Here is a 20,612-nt window from a genome sequence, read left to right as displayed (position 1 = left end):
AACTACATCCCCAGCCCTAGCTGCTGTTCTCTAATTGGTTCCCACATGTTCATGTTCACTATTTGTGCATTCTTATGCTCAAGTCTTTCTTGCTCCCTTCTTACATTTTCTGACTCAAATGTTTCAATATAGGTTCTGTGACTCAGTGATTTGTTCCCTACTGCTTTTATTTTGAGATTCAAAAGAATGACCTGTGTTCTAGTTTTCCTATAAATATTGATTGTGAATTTTCCTTTTCACTTTCCACTGGTCACAATATTCCCTGAATGTTTCAGGACATGCTGATATTAGATACAGATATAAATAAGCTACAGATATGGATGAGACAAGAGTGCGAAAACAATTGCAAGTATAGGTACAAGTGCAGAAATGACTATACCCACATACATGCATAGGAAAAAGGAACTAGCAGAATAAACATTGAAATGTATATTATTGTGTTGGTAGAATTATTGGTATTTTTGTTTTTGTTTTTTCCTTTCTTTCTTGGTAACAGGTTTTTTAAAATTTATTTTTGTTTGTCTGTTGTTTTAAAGTCTCATAAGAAAAACAGGCCAGAGCTATTGCTGAGAAGTCTATGAGAGTTACTTTCAGTTGCTCAGGGGTATGGAACAATGGCCTTTTCAGGATTCAATCAGTATCTAAATTCCAGTCACCTAGAATTCAACTATCTCCCTCCATTCAACTAGCTGTACTTTTATCTCCTTTAAAGTAAATAAAATGGCTTGCTGTTCATTCCCACCCAACTTTATGGTTTTGGGTATAAATTCCACATTTTCAGTGAGAATAGTCAAGCCCAACTTCAGCTATCCATAAAAAATTTCTGTGTTATAATAATGCCTAGTTTTTGTCTTTCAAACATTCTTGAGCTTTTAGACAAATTATTTCCATGGAGCTATAAAGTCAAGAATTTGACTCTCTGATAATGCCAGTACAACATACAGGAATCTATGGGACACAATGAAAGTAGTTGTACAAGGGAAATTCATAGCAGTGAATGCCCACACTAGGAAAACAGAGTGAGCTCAAACAACCTAATGTTGAATCTTAAACTCCTGGAAAAAGAAGAGCAAGACAAACCCAAAGCTGGTACAAGGGAGGAAATTATAAAGATCAGAGCAGAAATCAATGCAGTGGAGACAAAGAAAATGATACAAAAAAATCAATGAATTGAAGAGTTGGTTTTTTGAAAAAATAAGCAAAATTGATAAACCCTTAGCCAACCTTATTAAATAAGGAAAGAAAAGGCTCAAATGTATGCAGTTAGGAATGAAAAAGGAGAAGTCACAACAGATCCAGCAGAAATCCAGAGGATTTCAGTACCTACTTCGAGAACCTGTAATCTAATAAAATGGAAAACACAGAACAAATGGACAGACTTGTAGATACATATGAATTACCAAAGTTGAATAAAGAAGATATAAAAATCCTAAACAACCCAATTACAATCAGTGAAATTGAAAACATAATTAAAAATTCACCAACAAAGAAAAGCCCAGGTCCTGGTGGCTTCACTGATGAATTCCACAAGACATTTAAAGAACTATTGCCACTACTCTTTAAACTTTTCAGTGAAATTGAAAGGGAAGCAATACTCCCCAATTCAATCCTGGAAGCAAGTGTTACTTTGATTCCAAAACCAGGGAAAGACCCAACCAAAAAAGAGAATTACAGGCCAACTTCACTAATGAATATAGATGCAAAAATCTTCAAAAAGATACTGGCAAACAGAATACAGAAGGTCATCAAGATCATACATCATAACCAAGTCTGATTTATCCCAGGAATGAAAGGATGGTTCAACATCCATAAATCAATAAATGTAATACACTGTATTAAGAGAGTCAAGGACAAAAACCATATGATCATCTCAATAGATGCAGAAAAATCATTCAATTAAATTCAACACCCATTCATGAAAAATCCCTGCATAAAATTGGAATAGAGGGTCTTTATCTGAACTTCATAAAGGCTATCTATGAAAAACCAACAGCCAATATCATACTAAATGGTCAAAAACTGAAACCTTCACACTAAAATCAGGAACAAGACAAGGATATCTGCTATCACCACTTCTGTTCAATATAGTTTTGGAATCAGCCACACCCAATTAGACAAGAGAAAGAAATAAAAGGAATGAATATGGGAAAGGAAGAAGTTAAACTGTCATTATTTGCTGATGATATGATACTTTATATTGAAGACCCAAAAAACTCCCCCAAAAGACATCTAGACTTAATTGACAGATAGAGTAGAGTAGCTGGATACAAAGTAAACACTCAAAAAAAAAAATAGCTTTCTTGTACACAAATAGACTCACTGAGAGAGAAATTAGGGAAACAATTCCTTTCATAATAGCATTCAAAAAAATGAAATATCCAGGAATCGATCAATGAAGGAATCAAAAGACCTCCACATTGAGAACTACAAAACTGAAAAAAGAGATTTAAGAGGCTATAAGAAAATGAAAAGGGGCCGGGGATTTACCTCAGTGCTTTCGCTGCCTGCTGTGCAAGCACAAGGACCCGAGTTCGATCCCCAGTACCAAAAAAAAAAAAAAAGAAAAGAAAATGGAAAGACATCCTTGTTCCCAGGTAGGAAGAACCAATATAGTGAAAATGGCCATACTTCCAAAACTGCTGTGTAGATTAAATGCAATCCCAATTGAAATTCCAGCAGCATACTTCATGGACCTTGAGGAAACAATCCAAAAATTCATTTGGAAGCAGAAGAGACCTAGAATAACAAAAGCAACTCTAGGCAACAGAGATATGGCAAGCAGTATCACAATCCCCAACTTGAAACTATGCTACAAAGCCACTGTGATAAAAACAGCATGGTACTGGCAAAGAAACAGACCTGAGAGTCGGTGGAATAGACTAGAAGATATAGAAACAACTCCAGACATACTCAGCTACCTTATCTTTGACAAAGGAGCCAACCACCCTCACTGGAGGAAAGATAGCCTCTTTAATAAATGATGTTGGGAAAACTGGATTTCAACTTGCCAAAGATTAAAATTAGACCCCTATTTTCACCATGCATTAAACTCAAATTGAAGTGGATTAAAGATCTAAATATTAAAACAGAAACACTAAACTTTCTGGAAGATAACTTAGGTAGAATTCTTGAAGACATTGGCGTAGGAAAAACCTTTATGAAAAAATCCTCAGTAGCATGGGAACTAGCACAAGGAATCAACAACTGGGATCTCATCTTATTAAAAAGTTTCTGCACTGCAAGAGAAACCACCAACAGAGCTAAAAGACAACCTAGAATGTGGGAAAAAATTTTTACCAGCTGTTCCTCAGACAAAGGTCTACTATCTAGAATATATAAGGACCTCAAAAAAAGCAGAGCCCCCCCAAATATAGAGACCCAATTCAAAAATGAACACCTGAAATGAACAGATACTTCTCAAAGAAGTAAAAGCAGCAAATAAACATATGAAAAATTATTCAGCATCACCGGTCATTTGAGAGGTGCAAATGAAAACAACACTGAGATTCCACCTCACCCCAGTAAGAATGGCTGCTATCAAGAAATCAATCAATAACAAATGCTGGTGAGGTTCTGGGGAGAAAGGAATCCTTCTTCATTGTTGGTGGGAGTGCAAACTGGTGCAACCACTGTGGAAGTCAGTATGGAGATACCTCAAAGAACTAGGATTGGGAGCCCCATTTGACCCAGCTATCCCACTGCTGGGTATCCTCCCAAAAGAATTAAAAGAATCATACCACAGTGATATATGCTCACCAATGTTTATAGCGGCACAGTTTGTAATAGCTAAAACTTGGAAACAGCCCAAGTGCCCATCAACTGGAGACTGGATAAAGCAGATGTGATTTTTTTATAAAATGGTGTACTACTAAGCCATAAAAGAAAGAGAAACTCAGCCCAGGGATTTAGCTCAGTGGTTTTGCCGCATGCTGCACAAGCTCAAGGACCCGAGTTCAATTCCTGGTACCAAAAAAAAAAAAAAAAAGAATGAGAAACTAGAGACATTTAACTAAGTGGATACATATTGGGGCCACACTCTTAAGTGAGATAAGTAGGACACACATGTGTAAATACTGAATAGTTTCTCTGGTGTGAAAAACTAAAAGTGTAAATAAGGATAAAAATGTATAATTGATATGTGAAACAGGAAGAAAAGGTCGAAAGGAGTAGGTGAAGTGGGAAGGGTAGGGGAAAGAAAAGAAAGGAAAAGCAAAAAATATGAGAAAAGGAAAAACATGGAAACAAAGTCTTTGTAAATAGGGAAGGGTGGAGGGGGTGAAGGGAGGGCAGGGGAATGGGGAAAAAATAAGAACCAAGATACATCATGTAAAGGTACAAGATCCCAATGATGAAGGTAACTGTGCTGTATATCTAAAATGTACCAATAAAGTTAATGGAAAAAAAAGAATTTGACTCTCTTCCAGAGATCTTTTTCATTCTTTCTACCCTAGGGCAACCAGTCTCACATCTAGTTTAACCATGATGGCTATGGAGTGAAAAAAACTAGAAAGATTTTTTTTAAGTAAGTAGTATTTGAAGATATTGACCATTTTAATTTCTATATAGACATTATTTACTCTGCTTGGTAGTATTATCATCATTTACAGTTATACAGTGTAGATGCTAACACTTTTGTGGATATTACTAATTAATTAGCTACTACTTAATGGTTGAAAAATTAATAATATTGTCAATATAGCAGTTTAGAGTATTTTTTACAGCATCTTCATACGTGTTATTAACAAAATTTAGCCATTGTTGCTCTGAAAGAGTAAATTGAGAGAAACAATAGCAACTACTAAAATAATACTTGAAATAACATTTAAACACTCTTGATATTTCAAAAAAATCTTCAAATGAAAATACTCTTGAAAAAATATATCTTTTTCTTCTTTGTGTACTCCCAACAATGCTTTTGTCATGCCCAGGGGTGTGTGTATCATGTAGCAGCTCTGCTGTTCTGCTGTTGTGCTGTCCAAGCAGATCACGGAGATCATAAACTCTATATCAATAATGGATTAAAGATATAAAGTTTAAAAGGGGCAAACAAAGACACTTTATTTATAAGAGAGGAAATGAGGGGATGGAAAGCTATCCTGTGAGAGAGAGTAGTGGGTCTGGAGCCAAAAAAAAGCCTGAGGACCCATTTTTCTAGGCTGCTTTTATAGGGGGTCTAGGGCTCTTTCCCTTACCTGGAATTTCTCATAATCTGATTGATTCCCTGGGCTGTCATAAATGGATACCAGGCCCCAAGACTTCAAACCTCCTGTACTATCATTTACATTCTTAAGTAAGCTTCATTTGGTTTTCTTTGTACTTTCAGAATCTTAACTTTAGAATTTATAGGTTTTATTTTTTTAAAAAAAGTATCTTACATACAAGGTTGAGTTAGTAATTAAGTAAAGTGGCAAGTGCACTAATATAGAGATTCTCGAGTGGGAATATATGCGTGTGTGTCTGTGTGTGTGTTCGTATACTAAAAACGAGCTTTCTTTAAAGTGGTTGTCCTTTGTCTCCTTTTCATTTTGCTGGAGATGAGTGATGGTCAGCTACCTTGGTTTTGAGCAGCTGTCTTCTTCTATGCTCTGTCTGTCCACCTCCCCTCTTGCTTCACTAATTGCTTTCTCCATTAAGCTTTAACTCTTTTTAGTCAGGACGAGGCAGAAAGCCCACTGAGGCCTTTCCCTACTTTTAGACATCTTTCTGCTACATTTTCACACACTCCACTTACTTATGCAAGATAACTGGTATGCAAGCAGCAGATGGGTCTTTGTGAGTGGATGTTTGGAAATTCTTGGCTGGAGAGAGTGCACTTGCAATAGTGCTTTCCTCTCGGCAATGTTTCCCGTGATGGCTCAAGGGCCACACTATCTGCAGTCTTTCAGGAATTTAAATGGGATACCCTTTTGATCAGTTGTAACTCAGAAACTTTAAGAGTATGATAATCTTATTTGGGGTATTAGGAATTATACTTTGGGAATCACAGATTAAAGTAACTCTGAATCAATATTTGGAAGAAGGTAGAAAAAAATGAGAGTTTATATAACTAAAAAGATCTCAAAACATTAGAGAAACTATTGAAATTGGAAAAGAATGCAAAGGCTACTTGACACAGACTACATGGTGATAGTGAAGATAAGGAAAAGAATGTATAAACCAAATGAAAATATCCATAAAGCAAGAGTTTTATAACCTCTTGTGCATCTTGAATGTCTGAATGCCATATATTTACCCAGTCATTTTGGTTGTTCCAGGTACTGCCAAAGGGTAGAGGCAACTAAAGTTCCTGTTCCTAAGCAGAAGCTTGAGCCATGCAGAATTCTTGCTTTTTTAATAGTCTCCTGTCTCCATTTTGAAAAGCTATTTCAGTGTTGATTTCAATATAATTTTCCTTTCATGTTCACATCCCATCCTAATTTGGTGCAAGGCATGCTGGTGCATACTTATGGACCCAGAACTCTGGGAGACTGAAGCAGAAGGATTCCAAATTCTAGCCCAACCAGAAAACTTAGCAACTTAGTGAGACCTTTTCTCAAAATAAAGAATAAAAAGAGTTAGATGTAGCTGAATGTGAAGTTCCTAAATTCAATCCTCAGTACCAAAAGAAAAAAACACAAAATTTTGTCCTGAAATTATGTTCTAAAAAAATGAAAAACACAGTATATCAAACCTACTCCATTTGTTCCTTTACTCCATGGAGCAGTCCTTGAAAGAAAGCTAAAATTATAGCTGGACAGTGGTACATGATTATAATCACAGCACTCTTAGCAGGCTGAGGCAGTATGATTGCAAATTCAAGCCCAGTCTCAGCAACTTAGTGACTTAGAGAAACCTTGTCTCAAAATATAATTTTTTTAAATTATTTTTGAAACTTGGGGATGTATCTCAGGACAAAGACCATGGGCTCAATCCCCAGTACCACACACCAAAAAATGAGAGACTGCTAAGATAATGACTCCAGAATGGAATCAGTTATGCTAAAGCTCCACATCACCAAACCAAGACCTGTGCTGTTTACTTGTACTGACCTTCTGAGACATCAGGAGAAAGATTCCCTTAGTAGGAAAGTTAGAAAAAAAATCAAGTAACAGCAACTGATTCAAAGGGGCTTAGCAAATTTGAGCTTGCTCAATAAGGAATTCTCTCCTTTAACCCATACAAGAAAATCAGCCTGATGACAACCACTGAGCTTTTTGCACTTCACTATTTCCTTATTAATGCTAACTCTTCCTTACAAAAGCAAATTGTCTGCCATGGCTGGTGGAGCTCCTTCTAATGCCCATACCAGATGTTGTCTGGTTTATGAAACACTAAATGGAATCCTTATAATCCTATAAACCAATTAGTTATTTATACTCAATATATTGAAATTTTGCTTTTTGACAAGAATACCGATGTTTAAATTTGCATAGAAATTCACAATACTTTAACATATATTTTATTTGATTGCAATGCTATATTTGAATTAATAACTACAAGGTGTCTGTCACATGTCAGGCACTAAGTTGGGTATGTAGAGGAAAGAGTTTTCTACTTTCTGATGTTTTGATAATTGAGCCTATGAAATAAACTTACAATAGACAGATTAATAGGAGAAAAAACATTTTAATTACATCAATACACACAGATGTCCCACAAAATATGACTTGAAAAAGAGCTGGAATGCTAAACTTTTTATAGTATCCTGAGGTAAAGAAATGAATAGGCACTTGAGGATCTGAGAGAAGGTGGTAGATGACAAGTTATAGGAGGGTGAGGGAGGAAATATATGGTGAATAAAAGTTTTCTCACATGCAGATAGAGTGTTCAGGAAATGAAATTTGTCTCAGAGGAACCCATCAGGAGAACAGGTGATGTTCTCTAACAAAGTCTGTCTAGGTATAACATCTCCACTTCTGTGAGTTAATCTTCCTTAATTGACAGGACTCCCAGAGAGGGAGTAAATGACAATTTAGTTCTTTTTGGGAGGCTCTGTCTGTAGCAGGTAAGTGAACATCCCTGCATTTCATGTTCCTCAAGTGCTCTCAGATGGAAGTAATCAGCATATAAAAGGGGCATATTTGGGGGTGATACTTCCTGAGCTCATGGAACTATAAGACACGAATGACCCTATTGAGTATTAGTGTAGTCAGAGGTGACCATCGGAACAGAGGATACACAAACTTCTGGGCTCTTAACCTGTTACTCAACAAAAGCATGTATTCTATTTTCTCCTAAGTTAGTCAGGGACTTAAAAGTGGTTTTAGATAAAAATTCTAACCCTTCACTTGGGCTTAAAAATGTCTAACAGACGAAAGTAGAACAAAGCTTGATCCTCATTTTGTGAAACTCTGAATCAAATCCTTTGCAGCACCTTTTACAGGTATGTTAGTCATTTAGGGAGTATCTATTATCTCTGAATCTGCTTAGCCTAGCTTAATGGTGGCAAACCTATGGCACATGTGGCACAGCAGGTAAACAGAGTCCTCTCTCGGCATGTGAGCCAAGTCACCAAGGCAGCCGAATACTGGATAACAATTATTTTTTCTAAACTAAAACCTCAGCATTCAGGTTCAATTGCAGTGTTGTCACTTTTCGACAAATAAGTGGGTTTTGGGTTACACTTTGGGCACTCAGTTTTTAAAAGTTTTGCCATCACTGGCGTAGCTCATCTCCTTTCAAGACTAAGAACACCTACCCTCAGAAGTTTCTATAGTCCTACACCTTGGTCACATTGGGTTCCAGCAGAGCCTCATGGTGACTGGAATTGCCCCTGAGGGCATAAGGACTCTTCCCATGGGAACCAAGCTGTCTCTTCAATCATGGAGTTTCCTCTCAGAATCCGAATTGCCCCTCAAGTCACAGAAATTCAAGCTGAGCTAAGAAACCAGAACCAAGATAATAATTGACCTGACCTTGAGCCATCTCAGCTAATCCTTAAACTGGTCCCCTGCTTTTATGAGTGGGCCAATCTGAACTCCTATATCTGAGTGTTCATCCTCCAGCTAATTAAGCTGGAGTCCTTTACTTATCTTTTTTTCTGTTTCCAATTGCTTTCCAATTAAAGATTTTTCTGTAAACTAATGATTTCATTTTAATTTCAATTGTCACTAAAGCAAGGACCTATCTTAACCAGTAATAATATCACTATTCTTTAAAGAATAAGAAAACAGTCCCAGAAAGATTAAGCAATCTGACAAGATCATTGATTTTTCTGATCCATTATAAAACCAAAAGTAACACTTCTGGCTGCAGAAAATCTGCTTTTACTAGAAACTAAATTTTCATGCAGATTTCTGTCCTTGGCATAAAAAAAATCTTTATACCACAGTCAAATGAAAACAAATTTCCAGTTCTAAATTGGCAAGCTTCTCTCTGTGTCATGTTTGGGTACTTTAGGGTATGAAGTAGCTGTGGGAAGTGATAATTTTATCCCTGAACTGGGTTTGTTAATCCAAAACTATTCCGGTGCTTATTACCTATTCAATGACTCACTGGCCTACCAGCCTACTGTAGAAATAAAAGCTGCATTTACTTTTCTTTCTTTAATCTCCCTGTTCTTAATTACCACATTGACAAAAAAGAAACAGTTGTTTACTTTCCAAATTCTCTGGAGCACCAGCCAAATTAAACCTTTAAACATAGTTTCTTCAGCTCCAGAAACAAGTAGCATGCAAAGTAGTAAGAGACTCCCTTAAGAGACAACAAATACAAGATACCTAAACACTAACCTTGACTGAGAGAACCCTGAAGGGCTTTGCTTTTTAGTTTGGAAACAGCAGGCATCGGATGGCAGGAAGCAGAGTATAAGCAAGCCTGTATTAAGGAGCCAGCCAGTTAGACTACTTGCTGTGGTGTTAATCTGTAAGGGAAAGCCTGGTAAACACTGTTGATCTTTTCCCCTTAGGCCATTTTCACTTTTTTCTTAATAATAGGATACCAATTTCGTTCTCAACAGCAATTTGTCTCACCTAAGTAATGATCATGATCTGTCTGCACTGATCTTGATACCGCATTCCTCTTGACTAGATGTTTTCATTCTTAGCCTCCCTTGTAGCTACAGGTGGTTTTTTGACACACTTCTGGGAAAACTATGAAAGAAGTAAAATGTTAGAGTAGTACTGACTGGCACTATCCATTCTTCTTTCTGCTGGTCTGCAATACTTACTGTGATACTGTGCCCTCACTGGAAGGGGAAGAGAAAGGCATTCTGGAAGATGTAATAATTAAATGTCAAGTAGACATGACCAGGGTAAAGAGGGTAGGGATGAGCACCAGGAAGAATGAGTACATATTAAAGGCCCAGAGCTATGAAACAGGAAGGAAGTTGGAAGAACTACTGTATACAAACAACATGACCAAATTATAAAGCATGAGGCTATGAGTGACAAGTAATAAACTGGAGAGACAGTGATCTGATCATGTTTTCCTGTTTGCTTTTCTGATATTTAGTTGCAACTCACTACTTACTGTTTAATTATTAAAGGGTGCTTTTTCAAACGGCCTACATACTGGGATTTTCTTATAAACTTTTCAGTGCTATTGCTGACACTTTGAAATCATTTTCCCATTAATTATTTTAAAATAATAAAATATCAGAATTTAAAGGGAATTGAATACTAATATAAATAGTAGCAAATTATATATTCCATTATTTTAAAAAGGATATATAATTGATAAAGGACAAGCAAATGTTCTAATAGAGAAGAAGTCAGAGTTTAAATTTTGCTTCTAGTTATAAAACAAAAAAATTGTTCTTTTTTGGGGCACAGAATCCAAGAGCATATATAATCACAAAATCACAATCCAGCTTCAATAGACTCCATGGGATAGAATTCATGAACCAGGACCTTAGCAAAGGTGGAGGGGAGCAACTATGAGGCAGATGATGAGATGCTTTCCTTAGAAATAATTAAGAAAATATACAGATTATCATTGAGAAAATTTTTTTAAGAAATAGAACTTCTTGGTATCTCTCCTGTGGCTTATGAAGCAAGAAAATCTCGGTAATGATGCATGAAAAAGAAAAGACAGAAAAGAGTTATAGAAGGTAGTCCATTTCTTTTGGAGATAAATTAAGACAAATAGATGAGTACTAAATTCTTATTGTAACAGGAAAGGCAAAATGGAACTTTAAAGTTAGATTTTGTTTGCCTTAGAAGGAAGTGGCTTCTCCAGATCACTTCAGGTCTGGGGCACAAGTTGGCACTCTGCAGTTCTCCTCAGCCCATATAAATGGACAGAATATGCAGATACTGGTACCAAGAGATTAAATTCCAGTTTCATTTCCCTAGGCAAGGAAACAGCAGTCTGGACCCAGGAAGAGATAAAACCTAGACTTGTCTGCTGTCTCACTGTATCCTCCTTCCCACAGTATTCCTTGCTATAAAAGACCCTAACACACCTACATGGGGGGAGATGGTGATTTGGATAATGAGGCCTCTTCATCTTTTCAAGCTAGCTTTGAAAAAATCCATTTTTCTTTTTTACCAAAATAAATGGCCTCCTTTGATTTGGTCAGCAGGTGCAAATGAACCTGTTCTTATGGATCTAAGTGTCTGGGTACATGACTAAAACTTGAAAGATAAAAGTAATATTATAAAAGCCCCTTTTGTGAAAGTGAACCAGATAATCCTGAAGTAGAATTACCGAGATAGTAGAAAGAAACAGGAAAAATCATAACTAAAAACCAATTGTACCTTTAAGAAGACTGCAACTCCAGAACACAAAGTTACTCAAGATTATACATATCAGTGTGTATCCCTAGGACTGTTTGTATTGTTTCTTCTAAGCCCTTCACATCAAAAATATCTTTAAGTCCATAAATTAGAAGCAAAGAGCAGAAACCTGATCTTAATATAAAAGCATTCATCCTAGGACCAGGGATGTGGCTCAGGGGTGCTGCACTTACCTAGCAAGTGCAAGGTCCTGAGTTCGATCCCTGGTACTGCAAAAAATAAATAAATAAATAAAATAAAAGCATCCATCTTTCAAGAATAAATAATAGGAGCCAAGCATAGTGCCACACTCCTGTAATCACAGCACTTGAGAGGCTGAGGCAGGAGAGTCACTGGTAATTCAAGGCCAGCTTTATCTGCATAGTGAGTTAAAAGCCAGCCTGAACTACATGGCAAGACCCTGTCAGGAAGGAAGGGAGAGAGAGAGAGAGAGGGGCTCATACATTCACCTATTAAATGGGCCATTATCTTTCTATGGCTATGAGCCAGGTGATTGGGCATGGCCAGCTGACTGGGTAAGTGGGTGTGACCTGTCAATCACAAAAAGCTAGGGCATACGTACAGAAAAACAGTTCCAGGCCCTGCACCTGGGAGCAATCAGAAAGAGCTATTGTCAATTCTTCTCATGAGAACTCAAACAGGATTTTGATAGGAAAGCTTATATCTGATGTTAATTTGGGGAGTGAAAGATGCAAAGATGGCTTCCATTACCCTGGGGTCCACAGAAGCTCTTTCCTTGCCCTTCTCTGCACTTATAGCATGTACTTTTTTTTCTGCTTTTAATTGGCCCACACTCATCTAAAAGCATATTTCTTTTCCTATGTTTAATACCATTAATAAATGTAAAACCTCATTACCTTTTGCACTTGTCTTGACCAATTCTTTGTTCAGGATGATAAGAACCTAGAAAGAATTTCTAGAAGGACCCTACAGCACCCCAGAATACCAATAACAGTTGGGCCATCCTTTTGCTGCAAAATAAGACTCTCTTAGTTACTTTTCTCTCATTGCTGAAACAAAACATCTGACACTCAAAGTTAAAGGAGGAAAAGGTTTATTTGGCTCATTGTTTTTATTGATTTAAGTTCATAGGTGACTCCCTCCAAGGCAGGGTGGTGTGGCAAAGGGGCATCACAGAGGAGAAACAGTTTATGGCAGGCAGAAGGCAGCAAAGTAGTAAAGTAGAGAAGAAGTTGCAAGCAACTGATCTTTATATCTTATCCAGGCTATCCACCCTTAGGACAGGTAGCACTCACACCCAGGGTGAGGCAGCCTTAATCCTAGCTTTGCACCTTGGATCAATCCCAGAATCACATCCTTAATCCCAGCAGCACACACCCTAGATCCAGCTGCCTCCAAATGTCCCACCTATGACTGCCTGAGGCTTTGGGAAACATCTAGATACAAGCCATAAAAAAACATGAAGAAACTTTCTATAGATTCAAACATTCCACAGATTTCCACCACCAAAGAGACACTAATATTCTCTGCTCCACACTGTAGCAGGCCTCTCTCTCTTAAGGGTCTGCACTCTAATTCTTTGACTGTGTACTTTTAAATTTTACCTATTAAATCCCTTTATACCTCTTACTGATACATCCTAAAATTTCTTTTACGATTTTTGGAGTCAGCTAACCTCAAATTTACTTCACTAGTAGGGTGGGTTAAGATTCTCCATCTCTGCCTTAGGAACATCTTTGGACATTGCCCCATGAAAATATTAGTCTCTATGATCTTCACACTGTAGGGAGGGAGAGAAAGAAAGAAAGAAAAATGGAAGTGAGGAAGCAAAAGAGAGAGGGAAGATAAGATTCTGCTAGATTGTTGTGTAGTCTGGAAGATATGCAATTGATTTTTTCTACTACAAAAATTCAATTTAATCTTTGAAAAATATGTCTGATGAACTGATCTTTATTTCATAGTGTAGCCAAATCAATTTACCCACCTAAGTTTTGCTCGTCTATGTTTTGCCATACTATATAACTCTAGCATAAAACATTTTAAATAATTTAATTTAATGATCAACTAGAATATACTCTTCATTCTACTCCAAATTAATATTATGATCAATCCTGAGCCTATCTTATAACAAATATGTATCTTTGGAAAACTTTTTTAAAATTCCACCCCACTATAAACTTCCATTATTTGGTTGAGAAATAGTAATAGGTTACCATAACTTGACAACCTTTATATCATGCCTTTAATGGAACAGGGTCATTCAGATCCAAATGACATTACTACAGCAATTGTATTGGTCTCTGCCTTGTGTTAGTCATTATCTTTGGTCATTCTATTTAAATGCATCATTTAGTTTGACAGCAAAGTGTATGACAGAATAAAAGGGACCTTGGGGGTGAAAAAACATGTCTAAGACAGACTGATTTAACATCGCATAACTTCAAGGTTAACTCTGCAGAATCAGTTGTTACTTTGCCGTGTCTCTTTTACCAAGAAGAATGCTGGCACAGCTAAACTGGGTCATTTAACCTTGAGGGCTACAGAAACAAAAGGATAGGCTGCAAATGTCTTTAAGGATACATAGACAGAAAGCAACAATTATTGAACACATGCAACAAAACCCGAATGATATTCAATAATATACTTCAAACCTATAAAGTAGGAAAACTAGTTAGGATTTTAACTTTATTCTTAACATAAGTGCATAAGTTTGAAATTATACAAACTAGAGCTTAAACATTTTTGTCACTTAAAAAATACATAATTTTGAGGGGTAAATGATTATATTTATTAGTACTACTATCTCCATCTTTAAAATTGAGATTAATACCTGTTTACAAAGTTACTTTTAAGGATTAATGAAAATAAAATCTTTACTTAACACTGAAAATACATAATGAAGCAGGTAAATGGTATGGTTGTTTTTTAACTAATAAGGGAAATGATAACTTTTAGTCAATAGTAATGTTTAAGTTCAAGATTAAATTTAAGGTGCAGGTGATTTTTTCTCTATTTCTTTTTTGTTGATGTAAAATTCAGATGTATCTTCAATCAACATCTATATATCTCTGCCTTAAAATTGCAGTAATGCAAATTTCACAGTAAACACCACATACGCATACATGATTTCTTACAAACTGACCTGCTGTGTATGAATGTATGACATGCGCAGTATAATCTACAGCTGGAATTGAAAAAGCATATGACTGCTTAAATTCTATAAAAAATTTACTCTTTGAATTAATAAAAAATTATTTTTAATAATCTAGACATCTAATATATCCATAACTATAAGATATTCATATTTCAGTGAAAACAAATGAGGTTTTCCATTGTCTTGTGGAGAACAGGGGAGGACAACTAGGAGTGACACAGGATATCAATAATACAGCATGAGTGAGGTTGTTAGCACCTTGGTAAGGATGAAAATAGGGTTAGCAACAGATTCAGAAGTAGGAAGAAAGAGAATAAACACATATCTGTGTTTGTGCATACATTTACATATGTAGTATATATATTTAAATATATATTGTATTGTATATATGCTTATAATTTTGCCTAGAGGTTTCATAAACTTGGGTTATAATAAAATCTTGACATGTTTGATACTTGTGAAGTATAATTACATAGGTGTGAGTAAATCTGCACTGAGTCTACTCAGGACCCAGAGACATCTTGAGTCTACTCAGGACCCAGAGACATCTTGTAACAAAGGACACCCCACTGAGACATCAAGGAGGATGTGGCAGAAATGACATCACTTGCAATTTATTACCAATCCTCATTTCTTTAATCTAGTTCAATCTAGTGGATTCACCAATTCTATCATCTGTTTGGAGTAAATTTCAGTCTTTTCAGCTTATGACTTTGTTCTTCAGTCTTTTTTCTCCCTAAGCTACTTTCTAGGATGCTATATTTTAAAGTGGGAAAACTACTTACAAAGGATCACATCCTATGTCATAGGTTTTATTGGCTACATTATCTATCTTATAACTGCTCAGCTCTGCAGTTACAGCAAGAAAGAAACCACAGACAAGATGTAAAAGGTGTTATTGTGTTCCAATACTTTATATGAAATTGAATTTTTATAAAATATTCAAATGTTACACAAGAGTTTGATTCTTTTTCAACCATTAAAAATGAAAACACTATTCTTGACCTACAAGATATACAAAAGCAGTTGGCTGGCACTATCTGGACAGTGGACTACAATTTGCTGACTGGTAGTATGCTGGGTACTGAGTGGTAAGAGTTTAGATAATCTTGGGTTAGGCATGTTATCTCATGACCATTTGTTCAGAACTAGCCTATTTGTTCAGTGGCCACACCTCATGATCCAAAATTCCTTGTCTTAGTATCAACCCCCACTAACTCTCCAAGCCTACACAGCTTCCTCTCTGCTCCCAGCTTCTGCAGATCCCTTGAACTCTCCACCATATCTTTTACTATGTCCTCATTCCCAAGTTCTTTCCACCACACCAAGACATTAAATCTGCATTCATACACTCTGGAACTAAGAGGGGAGTAACATTTAAATGAGACATTTTCACCACCAGACCCAACCACCCACTCCCTTAATTGTGCTTATCTGCTGTAAACTGGCCAAAGCAGCTCAGAAACATCAGTTTCTCACTGGAGAAACAAGTACTGAGCAAGGCTACAGTCCCTCTCCCCTAGACTTTCTCCTTGCTACCAAATCAGTGGGTAGCATACAGAGAAAATCTATTTATTAATAAGGAAAACACTGTAACAAGTTTTAAAAATATTATCTGCTTAATAGGTAGAGTTTCCACAGGAGTAATAAGAAAGCTAAAAATTATTACTTGAATTTGTTTCTACAGAATCTTAGCTCCTAAATCCAGAAAACCATGGACACTTTCTTAGTCCAAACTGGTGATTCATTTTTTAACAAATAAATTTATTTCTCACAGTTCTGGAGAGTGGGCAGTCCAAGTTTAAGGGGCCAACATCTGGCAAGGGACTTCTTGATGAGTCATGACATGACAGAGGGATCATATGGCAGGAAGACAAAAGATGAGAGAAACGGCAGAATTTGTCATTTTAACAATCATGACAAAGGCATTTATCCCAGTTAAATCTTGAGTAAAGATCCCAACTCTTAATACTTTTAAATGCTAATTAAATTTCTGCATGAGTTTGAGAGAGGACATATGTTCATACCATGTAAGTACTCTTTTTCCCATGTCCTTCAAGACTGGGTGGGAAACTCAGAAGTGCTCACCTTGTTCTATTGGATCTCCACTCACTATCTTAGTCACTGTTCTTTCCATAAAAATGATGTTATTCCCTTCTATCCAACATAGTTGAGTCATGGGCATAGATAGAGTTTCTCTGTCCTTCTATCACCATAATGACCTGAGACTCTCTGAAGAAAATTCATGTTCTAACACAATAATGTTTTCTTTTTTTTTTTTTTTTTTGCCTATAGTCACAATGATATAGCTGTCGCCCATTCACATCGCTATCCATGCCACCTTTCTACTTAAGATGCATCAAGTAATTACACCTCAACTAAGTGAAGAACCAAAATGGATTCTATCTAGGTTTTTGCAAGCAGTTCTGATGACTCTCACTCCAGCTTTCTCTTGCAACTCTCTAAGCTCACCTTAGTGTCCACCTGCCCAGGTGTGAATATGTTCTCTTCACAGAACAGTTCACCTGCAGATTGGTTTTCTTAAAGGCAAGGCTAAACAAAGGGTGTCTGTGAAGCTATTATATGCTTATTAAAATATTTCCCTTCTTGGACTAAGCTCTAATCTCCCACAATTACAGAGCTTCTATAATTCATCATAAGGCTTCTATAATTCACTGGTGGAAATTATTTTATATATTGAAAGAACCTAGTTAAAACTTTGTTTTATAGATGGTTTCCTAAGTTTTAAATTTCAAAGCCATTTTTCTCTTTTACTAAAAAATTAAAAGAATACAGTAGTTGAAAATTAAACTGAACTAAAATAATATACATTGAAATCTAGTTTATAAGAAAATAGGCCACATTAATCTTTTCTATTTTATTTTATATATCTAAAAATTATTCAATTCTAGGGTTATGGGATTTGGAAATTTTTTGATTCTAATTAATCAGAACATTTTCTTTTATTTAGTTCTGAAAACCCATAGAAAGTTATTAGCTGTCAGCAGCTTTAATGCCAGTTTATTACAGGCTCTGACTCGGTGCCTGCTGTTAGTTATTGTGAAGGCTGAAAGGTTAACAAGAGCAGGCTGCTACCAACCACCTTGCCAGGTGCTTTTTCCTGCAGTGAATGGACTGGAGCCAACTGAAATTATCACTCTAGAACAAGTAACAGACACTCTTAATCTTCAAACAAAAACACTGGTAGAAAAAATCTGAGATTTATATTATTGCTTTTCACCATTGTCAAATTCAGAACAATTAAAATAAACCATGATGTAGTTAATCTTCTACTTGTAAATGAAGGCCTGACTACTCCAAAAACAAATAAATAAATCAATGAAAAAAGACACATTTTCAAATAATATGCATATATAACATGTTTCATTAAAATAATAGCCCCTGCAATGAAACAATGTCTTCCATGTCTTATAAACCCCCTCACACTTTTTTGAAGCATGGTGGTTAAGGGCTACATAAGATTAACATGTCTAAAGTCTTCTAATTGCTAGGTTTATAAATCTGAACAGTTGTAATGAAATAATCAGAATAAAACAGATGGAATCCAAGCCAGTTACCATGGGTATTTGAGCAGTGCATGCTGTTTGGGGGGATTGAATATGTATTTATCCAATCCAAAATGAAACAGATGGTGAAGCAAACAGGTAAGCATTTGCTTTATCTTCCAGACACTGGTCCACTGATTATCTCTATTTATTTTAAGAACTTCAGAACATCTGCAAAAATCAAATGAAAGAGAGGTGACTAAGAAAGACTTGATGGAAATGAGAAATTGTAGAGCTTTCATATTGTCAGATGAAAATGAAAGGAATGGTACCTTCTGCCAATCTTTAGGGAAGCACATAGAATTTAGTAGCCCAATTTGAAATTAAATACGTGGCTGAAAAGACACAAAGGAAAGAAATGGTTTAATTATATATAATCCAAAATTAAACAAGTGAGAGAAAGAGAAATAAACAAGAGGAATGGAAGTAAACTGGACATAATGGAACTGAAAATTACTATTGCTCACCTTGATATTAATGTGCTCATCTAGTGCCAATATCTTGGTTTCCAAATACTGCTCTCCCCATAGAGAAAACATAGCTCCTTGGAGGAATGGCTTATGTAAGGAGAATCACTGGTGAGATTTAAGGTTGTTTCTGTCAGAAATTAGAAGTGTACTCAAAGATTAGTGGACACATAACAACAATACAAAATGTAGGAACTAGCTTGAAATATCTAACTGACCAAATCTGGGATAATTTGAACATTTAAGAATGAAATATAATAAATAATTACATACTGCATTTTTTTACATACAGGGGAGATGGCACACACCCGTAATCCTGTCACTAGGGAGGCTAAGAGAGGAGGATAGCAGTGAGTTCAAGGGCAGCCTGAACTACATAGACAGACCCTGTCTCAAAAGAAAAAAGTGGTGAGAATAAATGCATACAGGGTTGGGAGGTCTTCTTAGCCAAAGAATGACATCCAAAATAATATGGAGTGGAAAGATCCCTCCATTTTGGAAATTTCACACAACACATTATTTATAAATTCTGGAAAAAAATGTTTACAATAGTAGCATCATCTTAACCAAGGCATCAAACTAAGCATCATCAGTAATAGAACAAATTAAGATTATGTGAAGACAACACCAATGAAGGCTATATATTATTCCTGCAAAATAAAAAATTATACAAGAGATTAATAATGTGGAAAACAAGTCCAAATTGTAGAACATTTTTCAAACTGGATCTGACAAAATTGTCAAGCCACAGAAGATTATTTTTAAAAAGCAAAACACAAATTATTATAGATTAAATAAACTAAGGAAACATGACAGCTAACTGCAAATTATGATTCTCAATTAAATACTAAAGATAAATAAATTCTCAGTGTGGTGGTGTATCCCTGTACTCTCATCATGCTAGAGAATCACTTGAGCCCATAAGTTCCAAATAGTCCTAGACAAAATAGTGGGACTCTGTCTCAAAATAAATAAGTAAATAATTACATAATACATTCACAAAGCTAAAAAGGACACACATGGAGCAATTAGGAAAATTTGAATAGAATTACATATATATATATGGGATAATATACTATATTCAGTTTCTAAAATATGAAAACTGACATGTTTCTGTGGAAATATGTTCCTGTTCTTGTAAAATAAATGCTGAAATATTAAAGGTAACATAATATCATGTTTGTTGCTTTCTTTCAGGAAAAGATGAGTATAAAGTTAAAATGTATATAATGATAGAGGTATTAAACAAATGTGGCAGAGAAGCCCACATGGACCAGAGTGGCACGGGTACCCAGGTCCCAAGCAGGGCCCCACCCAGACACCAGTAGCTTGGGCCCATCCCCCAGCCAAATACCCACCTGGAAAACAGCTACATAACAGCACAGACAACAGAAGCCTGCACAGATACCATCAGTAAGTGCATGAAGACCCCAGCCAGAATGCCACTAAGATACCAGTGACCCAGGTGCACAGCCCTCAACCAAAGGTGCTCACAGACAACAGCTACACAGGTGGACAAGTTCAGCCAAAGACATGCCCAGATACCATCCTAAGTGTGTGTAAGATTCAGCCAGAACCCTGTGCAGGAATCCAGAAGGTCACCATTCTGAACCTAGGAATTGGCTCAGTGGGGCACATCAGAGAGAAGGCCTCTGTGAATCTTGCTGAAATTGAAGCCCACTGGGCAATCAAAAAGTCACCTCAACAAAGGTGCAGCAAGCTGCATCTGTTGAAATGAGAAGACACA

This window comes from Heterocephalus glaber, unplaced genomic scaffold (genome assembly GCF_053883595.1).
Source record: "Heterocephalus glaber isolate CG9 unplaced genomic scaffold, H.glaber_assembly_v1.0 deba00000122, whole genome shotgun sequence".
NCBI classification, from domain to species: Eukaryota; Metazoa; Chordata; class Mammalia; order Rodentia; family Bathyergidae; genus Heterocephalus; species Heterocephalus glaber.
The sequence above is the reverse complement of the archived record's forward strand: the minus strand, read 5'-3'. Positions refer to the sequence as shown.